Source organism: Rattus norvegicus, chromosome 2, assembly GCF_036323735.1.
Source record: "Rattus norvegicus strain BN/NHsdMcwi chromosome 2, GRCr8, whole genome shotgun sequence".
In the NCBI taxonomy this organism is placed as follows: Eukaryota; Metazoa; Chordata; class Mammalia; order Rodentia; family Muridae; genus Rattus; species Rattus norvegicus.
Genome location: NC_086020.1, coordinates 53,634,712 through 53,653,976, shown reverse-complemented (window position 1 = coordinate 53,653,976; position 19,265 = coordinate 53,634,712). Strand labels below are relative to the sequence as shown.

Genomic DNA, 19,265 nt, shown 5'->3' with positions numbered 1-19,265 from the left:
AACAGATTTCGAGCTGTTCGCGGTCCATAAAGTTACGTTTTAATTCGGGTAATTGTCCAAACTCCATTTCGTGCGGTTTGTCATCGGTAAAGTTACATTTTCATCCGGTTAAGTGTCCAAAGCCGATTTCTTGCGGAGTCATCAGTACAGTACAGTTTCCATTTGGTTAGCTGTCCAAAGCCGATTTCCTGCTGTTTGACATCAGTAAAGTTACGTTTTCATTCGGTTATACGTACAAAGTGGATTTCGTGCAGGTGGCCAACAGTAACTTTCCGTTTTCATTAGGTTAAGTGAACAAAACCGATTTCGTGCAGTCAGTCATCGGTAAAGTTACGTTTTCAGTCCGTTAACTGTCTGCTTCTCCTGGTATTTTTAAAGGTTGAAAAATCAATGTTCGGTTTCCTTACTGTAAGCAGATTTCGTGCAGTTGGGCATCAATGAAGTTACGTTTTCATTGGGTTACGTGTCCAGGGCCCATTTCGTGCAGTTTGTCATCGGTAAAGTTACATTTTCACTAGGTTACCTGTACAAAGCCGATTTCGTGCATCCCGTCGTGGGTAAAATTACGTTTTCTTTCTGTTACACGTGCAAAGTGGATTTCGTGCAGGGGGTCGTCAGTAACGTTCAGTTTTCATTGGGTTACGTTTCCAAAACCGATTTAGTGCCGTTGGCCTTTGGTAAAGTTACGTTTTAATTCGGTTAATTGTCCAAAGCCGATTTCGTGAAGTTTGTGATCGGTAAAGTTACATTTCATTCGGTTAAGTGTCCAAAGCCCATTTCGTGCAGAGTCATTAGTACAGTAATGACTTCCTTTCGGTTACCTGTCCAATGCCGATTTCGTGCATCCCGTCGTCGGTAAAATTACATTTTGGTTTCGTTACACATGTAAAGTGGATTTAGTGCAGGTGGCCTTCAGTAACGTTCAGTTTTCATTGGGTTACATTTCCAAAACCGATTTCGTGCTGTTCACCGTCGGTAAAGTTACGGTTTAATTCGGGTAATTGTCCAAACTCCATTTCGTGCAGTTTGTCATCGGTAAAGTTCCGTTTTCGTTCGGTTAAGTGTCCAAAGCCGATTTCTTGCAGAGTCATCAGTTCAGTACAGTTTCCATTCGGTTACCTGTCCACAGCCGATTTCCTGCTGCTTGTCGTCGGTAAAGTTAAGTTTTCATTCGGTTACACGTGCAAAGTGGATTCTGTCAGTAAGGTTCCGTTTTCATTAGGTTATGAGTCCACAACTGATTTCGTGCAGTCAGTCATCGCTAAAGTTACGTTTTCAGTCCGTTAACGGTCCGCTTCTCCTGGTATTTTTAAAGGTTGAAAAATCAATGATCCCTTTCCTTACTATAAGCCGATATCGTGCAGTTGGGCGTCAATAAAGTTACGTTTTCATTGGGTTACGTGTCCAGGGCCCACTTCGTGCGGTTTGTCATCGGTAAAGTTACGTTTTCATTCGGTTAAGTGTCCAATGCCCATTTCGTGCAGAGTCATCAGTACAGTACAGTTTCCACTCGGTTACGGTCCAATGCCGGTTTCGTGCATCCCGTCGTCGGTAAAATTACGTTTTCGTTCCGTTATACGTAAAAGTGGATTTCGTGCAGGTGGCCATCATTAACGTTCCGTTTTCATTAGGTTACGTGAACAAAACCGATTTCGTGCAGTCAGTCATCGGTAAAGTTACGTTTTCAGTCCGTTAACTGTCTGCTTCTCCTGGTATTTTTAAAGGTTGAAAAATCAATGTTCGGTTTCCTTACTGTAAGCAGATTTCGTGCAGTTGGGCATCAATAAAGTTATGTTTTCACTGGGCTACGTATCCAGGGCCCATTTCGTGCAGTTTGTCATCGGTAAAGTTACGTTTTCATTCTGTTTTCTGTCTAAAGTCGATTTCGTGCATCCCGTCGTCGGTAAAATTACGTTTTCATTCCGTTACACGTGCAAAGTGGATTCGTGCAGGTCGCCGTCAGTAACGTTCAGTTTTCACTGGGTTACGTTTCCAAAACCAGTGCCTTTGGCCGTCGGTAAAGTTACGTTTTAAATCGGTTAATTGTCCAAAGCCGATTTCGTGCAGTTTTTCCTCGGTAAATTTACGTTTTCATTCGGTTCCGTGTCCAAAGCCGATTTCGTGCAGGTTGCAGTACATTATGTTATGTTTTCATTCGGAGTTCCGTCCAGCAAACTGACAGTTTCAGCAAGGGAAATTTCCCAATTTCCGACCCCGCCCTCCTCAAAGACTACAAATACCCAGCAACCAGAGCTCGCAAAAGCTCCTCAGGCTGCAGTGCTGCACTTGCTGCTGTCCTCCCGAGGCAAGTGCTTCTTGAGAGATGGAGTCGCCCTTCTGGACCGTGCAAGTGAAGCAGGCCTGGGATTCGGTCCCTCCGCAGCCAGACGCCCAGCCTCCTCTGCTCCCCAGCTTTTCGGAAGACCGCCGTCCCTGGCCTCTTCCCTTCTATCCGGTCCTTGGAGTGTTCCCATCCGAAGGCTGTGACCAAGACGAACATAGGCTTCCAGTTTGGATAGGTGACTTCGCGGGAATCTACGCACGGACCGCTTCTCGCAGGAGCCAGAGCACCTCGGAGCCCAGCATTCCGGAATGCGTGAGTGAGGTCGACGAGGAACAGCCAGAGAAACCCGCGACTCCGGGAACCCGGGAGGATGCTGCAGAAGAATCATTCGCAGTGAGGGTGCAGCCCGAGTCCAGTTCCACAGCGCCCCCCCGTGGCGACGATGCACTGAACACCGAGACTTGTGGCAAGGGTCTCTCCAGTGAGTGCCAGCGACCAGCCACCCGAAACTGGAGAAGAAGACTCTGGACTTGGTCAGGACTCCTTGAGAGCCTTCGTCGTGGGCTTAGCTTCCTGCTGTGTGGCTGCTGGGGGCGGCTTTGGGCAGCACCCAGCCTTAGAGAGCAACAGGTGACTTTCTGCCCCCTTTAGAGCAAGTTCCTTACAAGTCTTTGTACTGCTCCCCTCCCCACCTCCCTGCAGCCAAGTGTCCTCAGTGCAGCCCCCTGTTCCACAATAAAGAAACAGAGATTTGACTCCGATGGTCTGTGTCCTTTCTTTCTTTCTCTTTCTTTCTTTCTATCATCTACCTCTTTTTTTTTTTTTGATTCAATAATTTTTTTTTCCTCATTTGAATTCAAGCATCTTCCCCAGCCGCTGGAGCATCACTAACCTTTGTGTTTCTGGTAGCTGTGAGGTGTCCGATGGCCCAAGTTCTTGCTGGCTCTCAATATTGTGGATTTGAAATCCGACGGTGATTTCAAACCCTGTACTCGATTTTATTTCAGGACTTTTTTGTACGCGGTTGTTCTTTTGTTTTGTGACTTTGTCAGGGAGGCCGCGGTGGAATTCCTTGTGAACTCACTGTTCTCAGAGCCACTACTGAGGGAATACGAAGAGATCTTCTGGGTTTCCATTTGTTTACTTGGCATATCGGCCTCAGGGTGATTCTAAACGCTGAGATATCAATGCTTGGATTGCTTTTCCTAAGCGTATTTTGTGCAGTTGGCCTTGGGTAAAATTACGTTTTCATTTGGTTACGAGTCCAAAGTGGATTTCCTACAGTCAGTCATCGGTAAAGTTACACTTACAGTCCGTTAAATGTCTCAAGCTCTGGTTGTTTCTAAACGTTGAAATTCAATGATCGGTTTGCTTGCCTTAAGCGGATTTCGTGCAGTGGGCCGTCGTGAAGTTACGTTTTCATTTGGTCATGCAGTCAGTCTTCGGTAAAGTTACCTTTTCATTCGGTTACACCTGTAAAGTGGATTCGTGCAGGTGACCATCAGTAACGTTGAGTTTTCATTCGGTTACGTGTCCAAAACCGATTTCGTGCAGTCAGTCATTGGTAAAGTTACGTTTTCAGTCCGTCAACGGTCTGCTTCTCCTGGTATTTTTAATGGTCTATTTCCTTATTGTAAGCGGATTTCGTGCAGTTGGGCATCAATAAAGTTATGTTTTCATTGGGTTACATGTCCAGGGCCCATTTCGTGCAGCTTGTCTTCGGCAAAGTTACGTTTTCATTCGGTTAAGAGTCCAAAGCCGAATTCGTGCAGTCAGTCATCAGTAAAGTTCAGTTTTCATTCGGTTAAGTGTCCAAAACCGATTTCGTGCCGTTGGCTGTCGGTAAAGTTACGTTTTAATTCAGTTAATTGGCCAATGCCGATTTCGTGCAGTTTGTCCTAGGTAAATTTACGTTTTCATTCGGTTCGGTGTCCAAAGCCGATTTCGTGCGGTTAGCCATCGGTAAAGCTACGGTTTCATTCGGAGTTCCGTCCAGCAAAGTCACAGTTTCAGCAAGGGAACTTTTCCAATTTCCGACTCTCCTCGAAGACTACAAATACCCAGCAACCAGAGCCGGCAAAAGCTCCTCAGGCTGCAGTGCTGCACTTGCTGCTGTCCCCCAAGGCAAGTGCTGCTCGAGGGATGAAGTCGCCTTTCTGGTCCGTGCAAGTGAAGCAGGCCTGGGATTCTGTCCCTCTGGAGCAAGACGCCCAGCCTCCTCTGCTCCCCAGCTTCTCGGAAGACAGCCATCCCTGAGCTCTTCGCTTCTACCGGGTCCTTGGCCTGTTCCCATCCGAAGGCTGTGACCAAGACGAACATAGGCTTCCAGTTTGGATGGGTGACTTCGCGGGAATCTACGCACGGACCGCTTCTCGCAGGAGCCAGAGCACCTCGGAGCCCAGCATTCCGGATTGCGTGAGTGAGGTGGATGAGGAACAGTCAGAGAAACGCGCGACTCCGGAAACCCGGGAGGATCCTGCAGAAGAACCATTTGCGGTGAGGGTGCAGCCCGAATCCAGTTCCAGAACGCCCCGCTCCTGGCGACGATGCACTGAAAACCTAAACCTATCACAGGGGTCCCTCCAGTGAGTGCCAGCAACTAGCAACTGGAAACTGGAGAAGAAGACTCTGGACTTTGTCAGGACACTAGAGCGCATTCCTGGCGGGCTAAGCTTCCTGCTGTGTGGCTACTGCGGGCCAGCCTTTGGCAACAGGGAGCCTTAGGGCACACCAGGCGCCTTTCTGGTGTTTTATAGCTAGGTCTGTGCCAAAGAGGATCCCTGTGCCTAAACCTCTCCATTTCCTCCCAGCTGGCTGTTCAGGGCGCCCCCTGCTGCTATAATAAAGAAACCCAGCGATTTGCCTTGGATGGTCTGTGTCCTGTCTTAATCCTTTAATAGATGATTTCAAAGGGATGTTTTGGGTTGTGCCAGCCCGTTTTCAAAGATATTGGCTTCACCCAGGATCGCAGGTTTCTAGGATTCAAGGGAAGGCCAGGAAGATGGCAACCCTGATACAACCTGCAGTGGGAAGGCAGCTCTGGCTTCATGTTTCTAGCAGTTCAGGGAAGGCATGGTCAGGGCCATACCCTGCTGTTAGGTCGCTCTACTCTTTCTTTCTAAGGAGGTCTCTGGGTTATTTCCCTGATATGCTTTTGGTCTGGAGACAAGCGGCCAAAGATGGACACCTGATGGCTTCTCACTTGTGCTGTCCGGGTTTTAACCCAGTCTTGTGACCTTGGATATGTCCACGGATAGTGCACCTGCCTGCTGGCTTTTCCATAGTAATAGGGGAGCAGGAGGAAATATAAGTCCTAAACGAAAATGGTTCATTTTCAGAGACCTGCAACTCTGCCTCCAAGACCCAGGCCAGAAAATTCTACAGCAGTGAGCAGTGTGTGGCCAAGAATGACACTCTCAGCGATTTCCCATGTCCAGTGCCTGAGCTTTGGGCTGTCTGTCCTGGTTCATGAGAAGCTGAGACTTGTCAGCCAAGGTAAGTTCTGCTGTGCTATCAGCAGACAGAGGCACACAGCAAATTTGATTTTATTTCTAGGTGCTTATGTTTTCAGGCAGAACCAGACTTTTCAGAGGCACAAGACTGTTCTTTATCTGGCCATTAATAAACTGGATTTAAAACTTTTGCTTGACTTCATTACCATGGCTGTCAATCACTAATTTCAGGAGATGTTGTTATACATATCTTTATATAAATATTCAGCTTGTACAGGAGATTCTCAGCATTTGAATGAAGTATCGATGTATTTAATGTAGCACCAATCATTTTCTTAAAAAGAAAATCCAAGCTCTAAATAGAAACCTAAACTGTTTTTAAAAAGTGAGTTTTTAAGTGATCAGTCATTAAAGGAAACAAAGTAACAACAACTACAGCAAGCTCTGTCCTATATTAAAGCGACTCCTTATAATAAAGATTCACCGTTTGCTGCACCATTGCAGTCTCAGCACTGCCAACATGGAGACTGAACAAGGAGACACCAATAGTCATGCAGACCTGGAAGTGGGGGAGCCCATGAGGCCTCAGCCTTAGACAAACACACTAACTAACTAAGTATCTAACTAACGAATTAATTAAATAACTAACTAAATAACTAAATAACTCATTGATAAGTGGATATTAGCCCAAATGCTTGAATTACCCTAGATGCACAGAACACATGAAACTCAAGAAGGATGACCAAATGCGATTGCTTCACTTCTTCTTTAAAAGGGGAACAAGTATACCGTTGGGAGGGAATAGGGAGGCAAAGTTTAGAACAGAGCCATTCAGAGCCTGACCCACATGTGGCCCATACATATACGGCCACCAAACTAGATAAGATGGATGAAGCAAAGAAGTGCAGGCAGACAGGAACTGGATGTAGATCTTTCCCAAGAGACACAGCCAGAATACAGCAAATACATAGGTGAATGCCATCATTAAACCACTGAACTGAGAATGGGCCCCCGGTTGAAGGAATCAGAGAAAGGACTGGAAGAGCTTGAAAGGGCTTGAGACCCCATATGAACAACAATGCCAAGCAACCAGAGCTTCCAGGGACTAAGCCACTATCCAAAGACAATACATGGACTGACCCTGGGCTCCAACATCATAGGAAGCAATGAATAGCCTAGTAAGAGCACCAGTGGGAGGGGTAGCCCTTGGTTCTGCCAAGACTGAACCCCCAGTGAACATGATTTTTTGGGGGAGGGCAGTAATGGTGGGAGGATGGGGAGCAGAACAACCACAGAGAAGGTGATGGGGAGGGGTTAGGGGTTGTTGGCCCAAAAACCTGGAAAGGGAATAACAATAAGTAAATAAGTAATACCCAGTTTAATAAAGGTGAAAAAATTAGAGATAATAATAAAAATTAAGAAAAGAAGAAAAATAACTAAATAATGAACTGACTTTAAAAAACCAAAACAAACAAACAAAAACCAAAAACCATAAGACCACCAAAGGAATCTGAGAGCAAGAGAAACAGTCTTTCCCAGGGAAGAGCTCCCAACTCAAATTTCTAAAGCCAAGTGCTCAGCCTTGACATCATGGACATCCCAGTGACACTGTACAGACTGATGAGGTTGTATTTGTACATTAGGAACACACACACAAGTACACCAAGTATACACACACACACAAACATGCTAACCATCACATATATGCTACATATACAGAAAGAGAGGCTGTTACCACAGGGGCACATAGAAGAGGATGAAGGAAAAGGGAGGAAAATAAGGTAATTAATAATATTTCAATAAAAAAAACAGGCAGCAGGAGAATCTGTTTAGTGCAAGGGCAGCCTGGATACATAGCTACTTCCCGGACAGCCAGGGCTATGGAGAGAGATCCTATCTCAAAAGATAAAAAATAAAATCACATTCTCTTTAATACAGACCAATCCTCTAACTGAAGCCAGTTTTATAAATAGATGCGTGGTGGTGTAAAGGCAGTGTTTTACCTCACACAGTCAACCCTTTGAACAAATGCTCACCCTCTGTAGGAAACACTGTCCTCTTCCTAGAGAGTCTGCCTTATAAACATTGGCCATAATCACAAAGCATGCGTGTTTTCTTTCATAATGGAGCTTCCAAACCATGGTTAGATGAAAACTGTCATTTTTACATGAAATTTGTACTAATGTATGGGACTGTCTAAAAGAGGAACAAACGTTAAGAATAGAACGAGAAGTTTAAGTATGTGACAGAGAAGTTCTTAAAGCTTAAAACTTAAACCTGGGATGAGTCTTCTAACACTTACCTAGGACCAGGGTTGAATGTCCGCACAGCAAGAATTACTTAGTTTCTTCTGAAGTTCAGAATCCTGGGTCTTGGCAGGGATGGGATTGGTTCTGCTGCTGCGTACACTCAGCCAACATTGCAGCTCCCCTTTGGAAATTCAGTTGCTTTTTCTTAATTAGTGCTGGGTGTTGAGTTGCCAGACTTGCTGAGCAGGGATCTTCCTCCATAACCTGGCTGGAGGGTTCCACATGTCTCCAGATCCAGATACATCCTGGAGTGTGATTGCCCAGTCATGAGAAGTCCTGACTCAAGGAGACAAAAACAAGCTTTTGCTGCCTGGATTGCTCTTGGTCTTCCTGTCATCCCATTTCTGTATCTGCCATCCACCCACCCACCACACATCCCATCTAAGGATGGCTTCTATCTGGAATTAACATTCATCCAGGATGGAAATTAAAGGCTCCTAGTTCCCAGGGTCTCAGAGCAAGGCCAGCTGGTTCTGGGTGGGGCAGATTTCGGTCAGTAAATGGCCACAAGTTCCTCTTTGGCCGGGCCTCCAAGTTTCTGCAAGTTTTCTGAGCCAGCAGGGGAAATTCCCCTTTGCTCAGTACAAGCAGTTTTCAGTCAACCATATGACCAGGGCCAGCACAGCTAGAGGGAGAGGCAGCTCAGTGGTGTCTGGATTTGTCTGTGTATTTTTAGCCACTCCCTGACCGTGGTGGACAGAATGCAGATGAACTCCAGTCCTCTGGAGATCCAGGTCCAGTCAGGACCAGCACGAGGTCATCCTCAGGGAGCCATGTCCCAAGTACTCAGAAGCCAGACCAGTACCTTCCCCATTGATCCAGCAGCCCTCACCCTGCAGTGGCTGAATTGTCTAGGCTCTTCTACATCTGCTCAGCCATGATCTGCCTTAGGTTTCCTTTTCCTGGCTTCTGACAGGATCTCCATTTCCTCTTCCTCACCCATGTTCGCTTTTGGTTTTTAGCAGTGATACAATTTATACTGGTCCTCACCCCAGCATGCTGGCAGGTTTTGGGGGGCAGGTAGAGGTTGGCAAACCAGAATTGGCTTGTTAAGCTGGCTGGTAGACTTTGAAAATGCAGAGCCAGCTGGCTGCAGAAGGCTTTGCCCCAGCGCACGAAGCTGCTAAGTAAACACAGCTCTCATAAACTCTGTAATACAGAAAAACTGAAACAGAGAAATTGAGGAAGATGAAGATACAGAAGGCCTTACCTCTTTACCTTCCCTGCTGAGAGCTGTGTTTGTGCTATGGCGCCCAGTTACCTGTCTGTGAGGTTGATAGAGCAGGGAGAGCTAAAGAGACTCAGCCTGTTTGTGTCCCCAGCCTTAAGCCATGGCCTGTGCCTTGCTCTCCAGGTGTTAGGAGATTTATAATCAGGTGAGAGCTGCATCTTGGACAACTGATTCTTGTAGAGAACACAGCAATCCTGGCAGTTTTGCTCCTCCCTTCTGTCCTGGAAGCAAGAAACCAGAGGTTCAGTTCCCAAAAGAGGACCCTGGGGAAGCAAGTCAATGCTGTCACACTAGAGCCCCCAGCCTGGTGCTCACAGAGTGTGAGCAGACCTCAGACTTGGAGCAAGTGTGGTCTGTCTGTCGCCAACAATGAGTGGAGAAGACTTTCAGTTGTTAGGTCTCCGGGAAGGAATCCTATTGTGAGTGTCTGAAAATCTCAAAAACAGTGAGGGTTTATTCTGCAGAAACAAACAGCATGGGGCTGGGGGGGTAATCCAACCATTGAATAAAATGTAGATCTTAAACAAAGGCATGCAGTTCCTCTTATAGGGACAGGGGACTCTCTGGAAGCATTAGGTAATTTAGAATTTCAGTGGTGGCTACTGGAGGGGTCACAGGTGCTCAGGGTCTCCATTCTTATGTCATGAGCGTTCAACCTTGTGATGAAATAGGGCTTTCCAGCACAGTTGGCCCCTTCTGAGATAAGGTATTTCCCCACTGTGGTTTTCCCCTGGCTGTTCTTTGGGGGTCGGGGTGAGGTTATGATCTTGCTCTGGATACTATGGTCTGATTCTAGAGCTGGTGTCTTATGACTTAGTTTCTGGGACTTATGATCTATTCCCGAAGCTGGTATCTTACTGACTTTTTTGAAATCAGGCCTGGTCCTTAAATGACAAATGGGGTTTATAGTATCCTTTTGATACACCAATGCTCTCCTGCTATTGGCTGCTGCCCACAGTGGTTGACACCATAGAGAATGGCACGCACCTTTGGGGACTGCATTCTGCAAGCATGCTTCCTTACAGAAGGACTTTTTTTTTTTTTTCAAAATTAAATCCCATTCCAGCTGCCCCTCCTGCTCCTGTTAAATGTTTGTTTTCTCTTTACAGTGTTATTTAAGTGCAGAGCTGGGTGTGATGGTGCGCAGCTGCAATCCCAGCCTCTACTGCAGAGGTGGGGGAGGGATGGCTGCAAGGTCTAGGCCAGTCACACAGAACAGCTAATGTCTGGCCAGCCAAGGCCACTCAGATGGAGAGGGAAATATCCTTAAATATCCCAATTCATGTGATATCACAAATGACCTACGATAGTCCAACTCTCTCTTTCTATACAACAATGCAGGAAGTGTCACTTCACCAGACTCTGGAGTCCCAGAAACAGAGAGGTAGAAACCGCACAAGGTGTGCTGAAGACCGGATACTTAGAGAGATGGATCAGACTTGAGTTTCCATGAAAAAATTCATGGTTTGTTTACTAGATGCAAACCCCTCCCCAAGGCAATATTTCTCTTTCCAGCCTTTATAGTGTTTCCCAGATCCCTGCTCTGTGAACTGAACCCCTGTTACCTTGCTTTTGGGTCAGAAAGTAGGGGACAAGCTGCCTGGATTGCTCTGCACACCTGGCATATGAACACAGTGCTGCAAAAGGCAAGTGGGACATCATGAACAGCCAGCCTTCTGGACAGCAAAGGAAGTGCTCAAATGCCCACAGGACAGGAGAAACATCTGGCAGGAGATTAGGATTTAAAATAAGCAAATGACTCAGATACTATCATTTTAAATAAACTCTTTCTCTTTGTTATTTTTTTCTATCTTTGTTATTTCTTATTTTCATGTTTATTGATGTTTTCCCTGAATGCATGATTATATGTAGGTGTTATATGTCCTGGAACTATAGATACAGACAGTTGTGAGCTGACATTCATGTGCTAGAAATAGAACCTGGGTCCTAGTGTGATTCTGTAAATTGCTGAGCCATTTCTCCAGGCCCCAGAATTCAGAGTATTAGAGAAGAGCACACATACCCATCCAAACGACATCCCTGACAAAGCAAACAGCCCTTTCTATGAGACAAACACCTATCTGCCAATGGGAACAGAGAGGTGGAAAATTTCCTGTGTTCACTGAATATTCATAGAACATATTGAAAGTCACTTCACTAGAGGAATGGCTACTTTCTTAAAAGTGAAACATTCTTTTTTTTAAAAGATGCATTATTTCTGCCTTTGTGTTTCTGAGCGCTAGTCTGTGTGCATTTCTGTGCATCCTGTGTGTACATGTGCCTGGTACCTCACAGAGACCAGTTCAAGCTTTCCGAACTCTTTACAATTGGATGGTTTTGAGCCAACTTATGGCTGCTGGAAGCTAAGTTTGGATCTTTTGGTCTTCTTAACCACTGAGCTTCCACTCTCTGGTTCCTTCTACAGTATCTAAAAGTTGTTTGTTTTATTAATGTTGTGGTGTTTTGTGGACTTGTATATCCAAGCACAGTGTGAATGTTTGGTGCCAGTAGTTGACAAAAGATAAAAGACATCAGAAGATCTCTTATAACTTCTAAAAATATTCCTAATGTGTGTGTGTGTGTTTGTGTGTGTGTGTGTGTGTGTGTGTGTGTGTGTGTGTGTGTGTTTTAGAAATTAAGGCATTGACACAGAGGATGTGAAAATAGATGTTTATCAAATATCTATCTATATGTTAAATTTCCTTTTCATAATGGTAGTGACAAAATGTTAACAAATGGTGACATCCAAAATCTAGACAGTGTTTGGAAAATAATCTTAGAGCCATTCGAAGGCCAACGTTAGGGTCTTCCTAGGTGTACTTGAGATCCAGCAGTACTAGACTTTGCTTCCCTGAAATGCATGGTTTGAAAATGTGGGGCAATGTGGCCGTGTGTAGCTTTAGCTGTTCTAAAACCAGCTCCTCAGACCAGGCTGGCCTCGAACTTACAGACTTCCACCTTTCTCTGCCTCCTGAGTACTGGGATTCAAGGTGTATGCCACCACTAGCTTGCTTCCAACTTTTTTTTTTCTTAAAAGAAACAAAACAAAACAAAATTTGGACTGTCTTATCTAGGTATGCTGGCACAAGCCTTTGCTTCCAGCACTCCAGGGGCAGAGGCCAGCCTGGTCTACCTAGGAAGATCCAAAACTACCTGGGCTAAACAGAAAGTGTAGGAGGGCAGGATGCCAATGTGCTCACAGAGAAACACTAGAGAAACCAGAATTGTCAAATGCACAGGCTTTTTTCTTCACAGGAAGAAAGTGACACCTGTTCTCCTGGATGCCCAGAGTGGATGTTGCTAACAACCTGGTGGCCTTTTGCTGATCTGTAGAGGCAGCCTTCATGGAAGTCCCCAGAATGCTGAGCGTTGTCTCTCACTCCAAAGATCCCATCCTTGTGCTTATTTCAAACTCTTCTGCGCAGACTCCTGACAACCGCTTCTCAGTGAATGGCACCCATTCCTGTGGAAAGGGTCACAGGTGCTTTGCTACAGAGATGAACTTTGCACAGGAGTTCAATGTAGCCCTGCCTTAAGCTTTGTTGTGATACTCGTCATGAGGAATCCCGCCCAACCCTGCAGTTTTACTGTGTTTAACTGTGTAAGAAAAATAAACCACTTAGTCAGACTTCAAAAGTTTTTCACCCAGCAGGGGATAATTTGTGCTAACCTAAGTTTCAGTTTTTTACCTCAGTTGGATCAATCCTCTGCAGAGTGCAGTGCTTATAGGTCCCCTGCAAGAAAGAAAGACCTCTGTCTGTCTGTCTGTCTGTCTGTCTGTCTGCCTGCCTGCCTGCCTGCCTGCCTGCCTCTCTCTCACTCTGGGTGAGAGTGTGTGTGTGTGTGTGTGTGTGTGTGTGTGTGTGTGTGTGTGTGTGTGTGTGTGTCTTTGTGAACTTATTTTGCTAAAGATGTTTAAAAAGTACTTTTAGATAAAAACTATATATTTTCATCCTAAGGTTAAAAAGGAGGGGGTATTATTCCAAAAGAGAAACAAGAAAACAGAGCCACATGGCAACTTTAACTGTGTCCCAGAGTGTTTCTAAACATGAGGACTTGGAAAGGAGGATATGGGGGTGGTGGAAGCTAGAGATGGCTCAAGGGGTAAGAACACTGGCTGCTCTTCCAGAAGACCTGGCTTCAATTCCCATTACCCACATGGCAGCTCACATCTGTCTGTAACTCCTTTTCCAGTGGATCTGACACCCTCACACATACATAAAGGAAAATTAAATAAAATTTAAAAAAAGAAAGTAGGATCAGGGTAGTTACATGAGCTTATCAGAGAACAAGATGGGGTATTATACCCAGAGAATTAGTCACCATGTTTAGCACACTCCAGGCTCCATGATCTTTTCCAGGCCTAGATTTGCATCTTCAAGTGTGACCTCAGGAAGCCTTCTTTGTTCGGGTGCCCTGTTTCAGTCTCAAAAGATGCTTGCCCCTGCTCCAGGATGCACTATCTTGCCTAAGACATTTGCCTTTACCTGGAGATGATGTCTCCTGGGATACTGTGCTGATCTGGAAAATGGAGACAACCAGAGTCTGAAGAAAACTAATGTTCTTTGGGCTCCAATGTACATCATGTGAGGTTAAACTGACAATCCTAAGGAAACGACTTGAATCATTACAATAAAATTTCACCCCGTGTTTTCCTTGCCTTGCAGATCTAAAATAGAAGTTAATCTTTTCCATTAGAGCTATTTTTCTTCCCATAAAACCAATCTTTTAATAAAAAGTCAATCTTTTAAATAAAGGTTGGACCTATAAAAAACAGATAATAATTTCCATTAAATGATCAATCTGTTTAATGGAATGAATCCGTAAATAAATGTCCAGTGTATAACAAAAAAGTCTTTTGGAAAAAGTGTTAATTTATTTAATGTAGAGAATCATTTAAATTAAAAAATGCATCCTTTAAAGAAAAAGCTGGTCTGCTCCATAAGAAGTCAGTCATTTGCCCAGAGATTCAGCCTTTTACATAAAACCCCAACCTATACATTAAATATCCTCTTCATAAAATATCCACCTTTTGCTACACATGTGAAGTCTCATCAACTTGGCTGTGTAAACAAGACCTGAACAAGGAAAACACAAGTAGACATCTGACCCGGAATTTATGTAACTCCACTATGTCTCACTAGAACATCCACTAAGAGTAAGAAAGGAATCCAGATAACAAAAGAAATATTTGTCCCCAGGAAGAGCCCATCAAAGCGCTATCCAATACCATGTATTCAGCATTGAAATCATATAAATACCAGTGCCATTATACAGAACAATCCGGTTGTGTTTGCATATTTAGGAGTGCACATATAAACACATATAAGCGTGAACACATAACACTGTAGTTGGGTAACTCAGGCTAATGTGACTGTTGCTTGTGCCTTGGAGCCAAATTTTCTGGTCTGTGCCAATGCAAAAAGATTAGGGTGTCTCAGGGGAGCAGACACAGAGACTCAGCCTCCTGCAGTCCTGACTTGGGAAGTTCCTTTACCATGGTCAAACCCTTACTCTCTTTCTTGGAAGAATTATGATCACTGGGTGAGGTCTGAGCTTCACCACAAGAGGAAGTTCTCCACAGGTGGGAGGTAGCTCAGCGGGCTTCCCTTGAAAAAACAGATTTATTAAAAAAGATTTATTTATTTATTATATAAGTACACTGTGGGGGATACACCAGGGGAGGGTATTGGATCCCAGTGGTTACTAGGAAGTGACCTCAGGACCTCTAGAAGAGCAGTCAGTGCCCTTAACCTCTGAACCTCTCTCCAGCCCTGTGTTATTCCTTTATATTTCAACTTGTCCTTTCATTTTATATTTATTTTCATTTTCTTTCTTTTTGTTACATTTGCATCTATTTCATTTCCCTTTCACAAGCGCATGGGCACATTTGGGAGCCTGAACTGGAGCTGAAACCTGGGCCAGAGCGGGAGCAATGGCCTCTGCCTTGGTTTGAACCTTGCACGTTGGTTGGGGAATCCCATGACTCTTGGCCAGGTACCTTCAAATCTACTTCCCAGACCTGAGAGGAGTCATAAAGAAAAATGGTTGAGTTTGGAGCTGGGCCCTTTGACATCTTGGACTTAACTGCTTTCGGCTTGAGAAGAGCCTTAATGTCCTCTGCCTGCTCACTGATTGTCCTTGCAGGCTTAGCCTGTGTCTCCTCAGGCCTTGTGTCTTCTTTGGGCCTCTCTGGTTACACTTCCTGAGTAGCGCATGTTCCTCTGGATCTTGAGTCAACTCCTGTGAGATACTTGTGTATTTGTGACCAGGGTTTCTTGATGCCATTTCTGTGCCATTTGGGGTTGCTGCGGTGTGGTTCTTGGTCTTGGCTATGTCTGTATGATAACCCAAACTCCTGAGGGGCATAACTAGCAAACCTACCTACACATTGATGTTGAGTTCAGCCCTGTGATGAAACAAGGCTAAGTTATGAAACAGAAGGAAGTGCCCAGCAATGGAAGACAGGGAAAGAAAGTGTGATTGATGGATGCACAACAACTATTGCCCTCCATGAGAAACACAGAGGCATATGGTTTTCAGGAAGATAGGTGCAACTGGAGATAATCAGTGAATGGATGACCGATTCTCAAGGTGACAGGAACCAAATGTCTCTCATGTATGGGTCCTAGGCTTGCTAGAGACATAAAACCATGTTTTGCTGCAATATGAAGGTAGCTGGGGAATTGTGTGGGAAATAAGATGGGCTGATCAGAAAGGTTGAGAAGTAGGAAGAATAGGCTCAAAGAGGACAATACCATTGTTCGAAATTAACATCATGCAAACTCATATCATCCAATAGAGAAAATGAATGAATGTGTCCTGGTTACTATATTATTGCTGTGATTTTACACAATGACCAAGGGAACTTCTAAAAGAAAGAGTTTAGCTTAGCTTAAGGTTTCAAATGTTAAGAGTCCATGATGACAGATAGAGAGAATAACTGAGAGAGTTTACATCTTGATCAATCACCAGAAGCCAGGAGAATGAGAGGAGAGAGGGGAGAAAAACAGGAGAGGGAGAGGGAGAGGGAGAGGGAGAGGGAGAGGGAGAGGGAGAGGGAGAGGGAGAGGGAGAGGGAGAGGGAGAGGGAGAGGGAGAGGGAGAGGGAGATTGAGTAAAGGGAGTCTTCTGAAACATTAACATACAGTCCCAGAAACGAACTTTCTCCACAAGGGTCATACCTCCTGATCCTTCCTAAAAAGTTCCACCAACTAGAAATTTGGCATTCAAACATGAGACTGTGAGAATTGCCTTCATTTAAAACATCAGAGAATGACTGAGTGGACCTGTGAATAAATGGTAAAGCATCCCACACAGGGACTAGCGGATAAAAAGAACAGACCACCAATTTGGGGTACCTAGTGCAGGCTATTGACTGTGAACCCCAGGAATGTTTATTTGAACGATTTCACACATGGCTAATTCATTGTCCACAGAGCTCACCTTAGTTCCTTCAGAACTCCTTTTCAAGATGTCCTTTCTGACCATGTGCTCTTTGCTCACCATCTCTTCTCACCTAGGTGTCTTTGATCTCTGTTTGAATGGAGGATGTTGTCATGAAAAGTCAAAGTTCACCATGTGAGATCATTAATGTCCAATGTCCATTATGATATGTTATTACACAGGCGGCCTGAACTCTCACTTGCTAACCCCTCCGTACCGCTCTATTCCTGAGTGAATTCAGAGCACATTTCTCCCTAAGTTATTACACACAGCAACACTAGAGCTCTCTGGGACATCCCAATGCTGTGTGAACATAACCAACATCCATTTGCTTTAAGATAGGTCTTCTGCACAGCTCATGCAGAAGACAAGAGACTTATGAACTATTATTGTAGGTTGACGTCATTATGTAGGTGACAGCAGGTACAGGTTAGAACAAGGTCTATCATTGGATGAGAAGGAAGGATGGGCAGGAACAAAGTCTTAGAAGCAAGAGAGAGGGGCCAGAGTGAGAGGAAAGTGCTGGGAGAACATGGCAGCAGATATTAAGACTCTTCTCTGCACACAGAATCAGGTTGTTATGGCTATTTTTTAAGGGATGGGTGTGTACAGGATTTCGTGCTGTCTACGTGGGCAAATTATATCCTATCAATTGGATCAGAGGTTATTGTGTGGTGTGTTCATTCATGAGTCCACAGTAAGAGAGCTGCAAGATAGGCAGTCTCTGTGTCAAACTGGTCTCTGTAGGAAACTGGCATGGCAGTCACCGCTTTGGGAAATGGATATGCAGAGAGATTGCTTCTGGGCTCACAGAGTAGCCACTGACAGCATGAGATGGGATGGAGCTTAGCGGGTGAGACACTTTGCTGACTGAGATGAAAATATCCCACAGATGCCATGTGGCCCTACAGTGCCAGCACTAGCATGGGATAAAAGAAAACATTCTTTTATTTTTACCACAACAAACTACTCCTTAATAAATCAATAAAAGAAACACGAAAAACATGGCAGAGCAGTGGTGGTGCATGCCTTTGAGCGCTGAGTGTGGGGCCAACCTGATCTACAGACCAGGTTCCAGGTCATCTGGGGCTAAAAAGGGAAAACATTTCTTTAAAAACAAACAAACAAATAATGTGAAAACTAAAAGTAATAATTTAAATTAGAAGATTAAAAAAAAACCAGATATCCTTGGCTTTATGAAAACTTATAAAATTGTATTGGGGGGGACAAAAAATTACTCACAAAATCACACAAGGGTTTAAGGGCATCATTCAGTGTGTTGAGGCCTCCTCCACACTAACTGTAGCCATTTAATCTAACTGTAGCCATTTTCTATTCAGTCTTCATTTTGATCATAAGGTGGAGTTAAATTTCAGGCTCTCAGATTCCATTTCTCCAAAGTGATTAATCATAGCTGATTCTGATAAGTTCTCCTAAACAGTCACAGTGATATAGTTGATTAGTCATGCTCTGCTATCCCAATGCTCTCGAAAACCCCTGACCACTTCCTCAGTTAACATCACTGCATACCAATCAGCTTAAAGGTCAGCTGGGAATACTTTGTCTACTTAGGCAAAAATGTTACAATCCCAGTCCCTTGCCTTCTGCATGAGGTTTTCCTATAAAAAGTCTGTACCACCATCACAGCCAGCTCCTGAGTGTGTCCTGGGACCCTGATTGATCTGTCTTGGGTGTGCATTCAAAAAACTATCCCTATCTGTCTGAATTAGTGTTTGCGTGATTTGTGTGGTCATTCCTGTACACCAACAAGATATACAGAGTCTCTCAAGAGAAGTAAATTGGGAGGATGAGTGGTATTTGGATAATTTACAGAAAGTACCATTTGTTTATAAAACTCTACCTTTAAAGAGATGGTAAGATGAAGTTTTCAACATCATTTACTTTTTAAATTGTCAAATATTTAAATATTGGCAATTTAAAAAGTAAAGTGGAAGGGATAGAAAAATCCTTTTTCTTTCATGAATATACCTACAGTATATTAAAACTCATTTCGTTAGAGTAATAACTACGCAGAGTTTTTCAATCCCGCAATGAAGGTTAAGTTAGTTTATAGAAGGAAGCAGCCATGTTTGAAAGTGATGTTTAATTGAGTGGCAGGCAAAGTGATGAATCAGAGAAAGATTTGACAGAATAGGATATGCCCAATTCTTATGAGAACACAGAGGGAAGAGAGGCAAAATGAAAGGGTCATATAAATGAAAGATTATTAATATTCTGTTGATACTACCTAATGCTGGAAATTAGTCCAGTTGTAATTATTCCTTTACCAGCTTTCCCCAAAATAACCAGAGACCTTCTAATATTTCAAAGCCTTAGGCCTCAGCTGGACAGACGTTCAAGTAGCTCAGCCCAGTTGACCTGCCCATCTGGCCCCATCCAGTATGTGCCTAGCAATCCCTTCCAGGCCTGGGATCACATCCATCTCCTCCCATGTCTCCTGGCAAAAGGCCTTTCCTGCTTCTCTTTCTTCTTCCCAGAGTCCTCTCTTCCTCCCACCTCCCACCATCCAACTAATTAAAGCA

The 19,265-nt window shown here is 44.3% G+C and overlaps 1 pseudogene; it reads left to right on the top strand.

Annotated features, from left to right (window-relative positions):
* Positions 1–2,323: 2,323 nt before the first annotated feature.
* Anxa2rl-ps3 (annexin A2 receptor like, pseudogene 3) lies at positions 2,324–2,918 on the top strand (annotated as a pseudogene).
* The last annotated feature ends 16,347 nt before the right edge of the window (positions 2,919–19,265 follow it).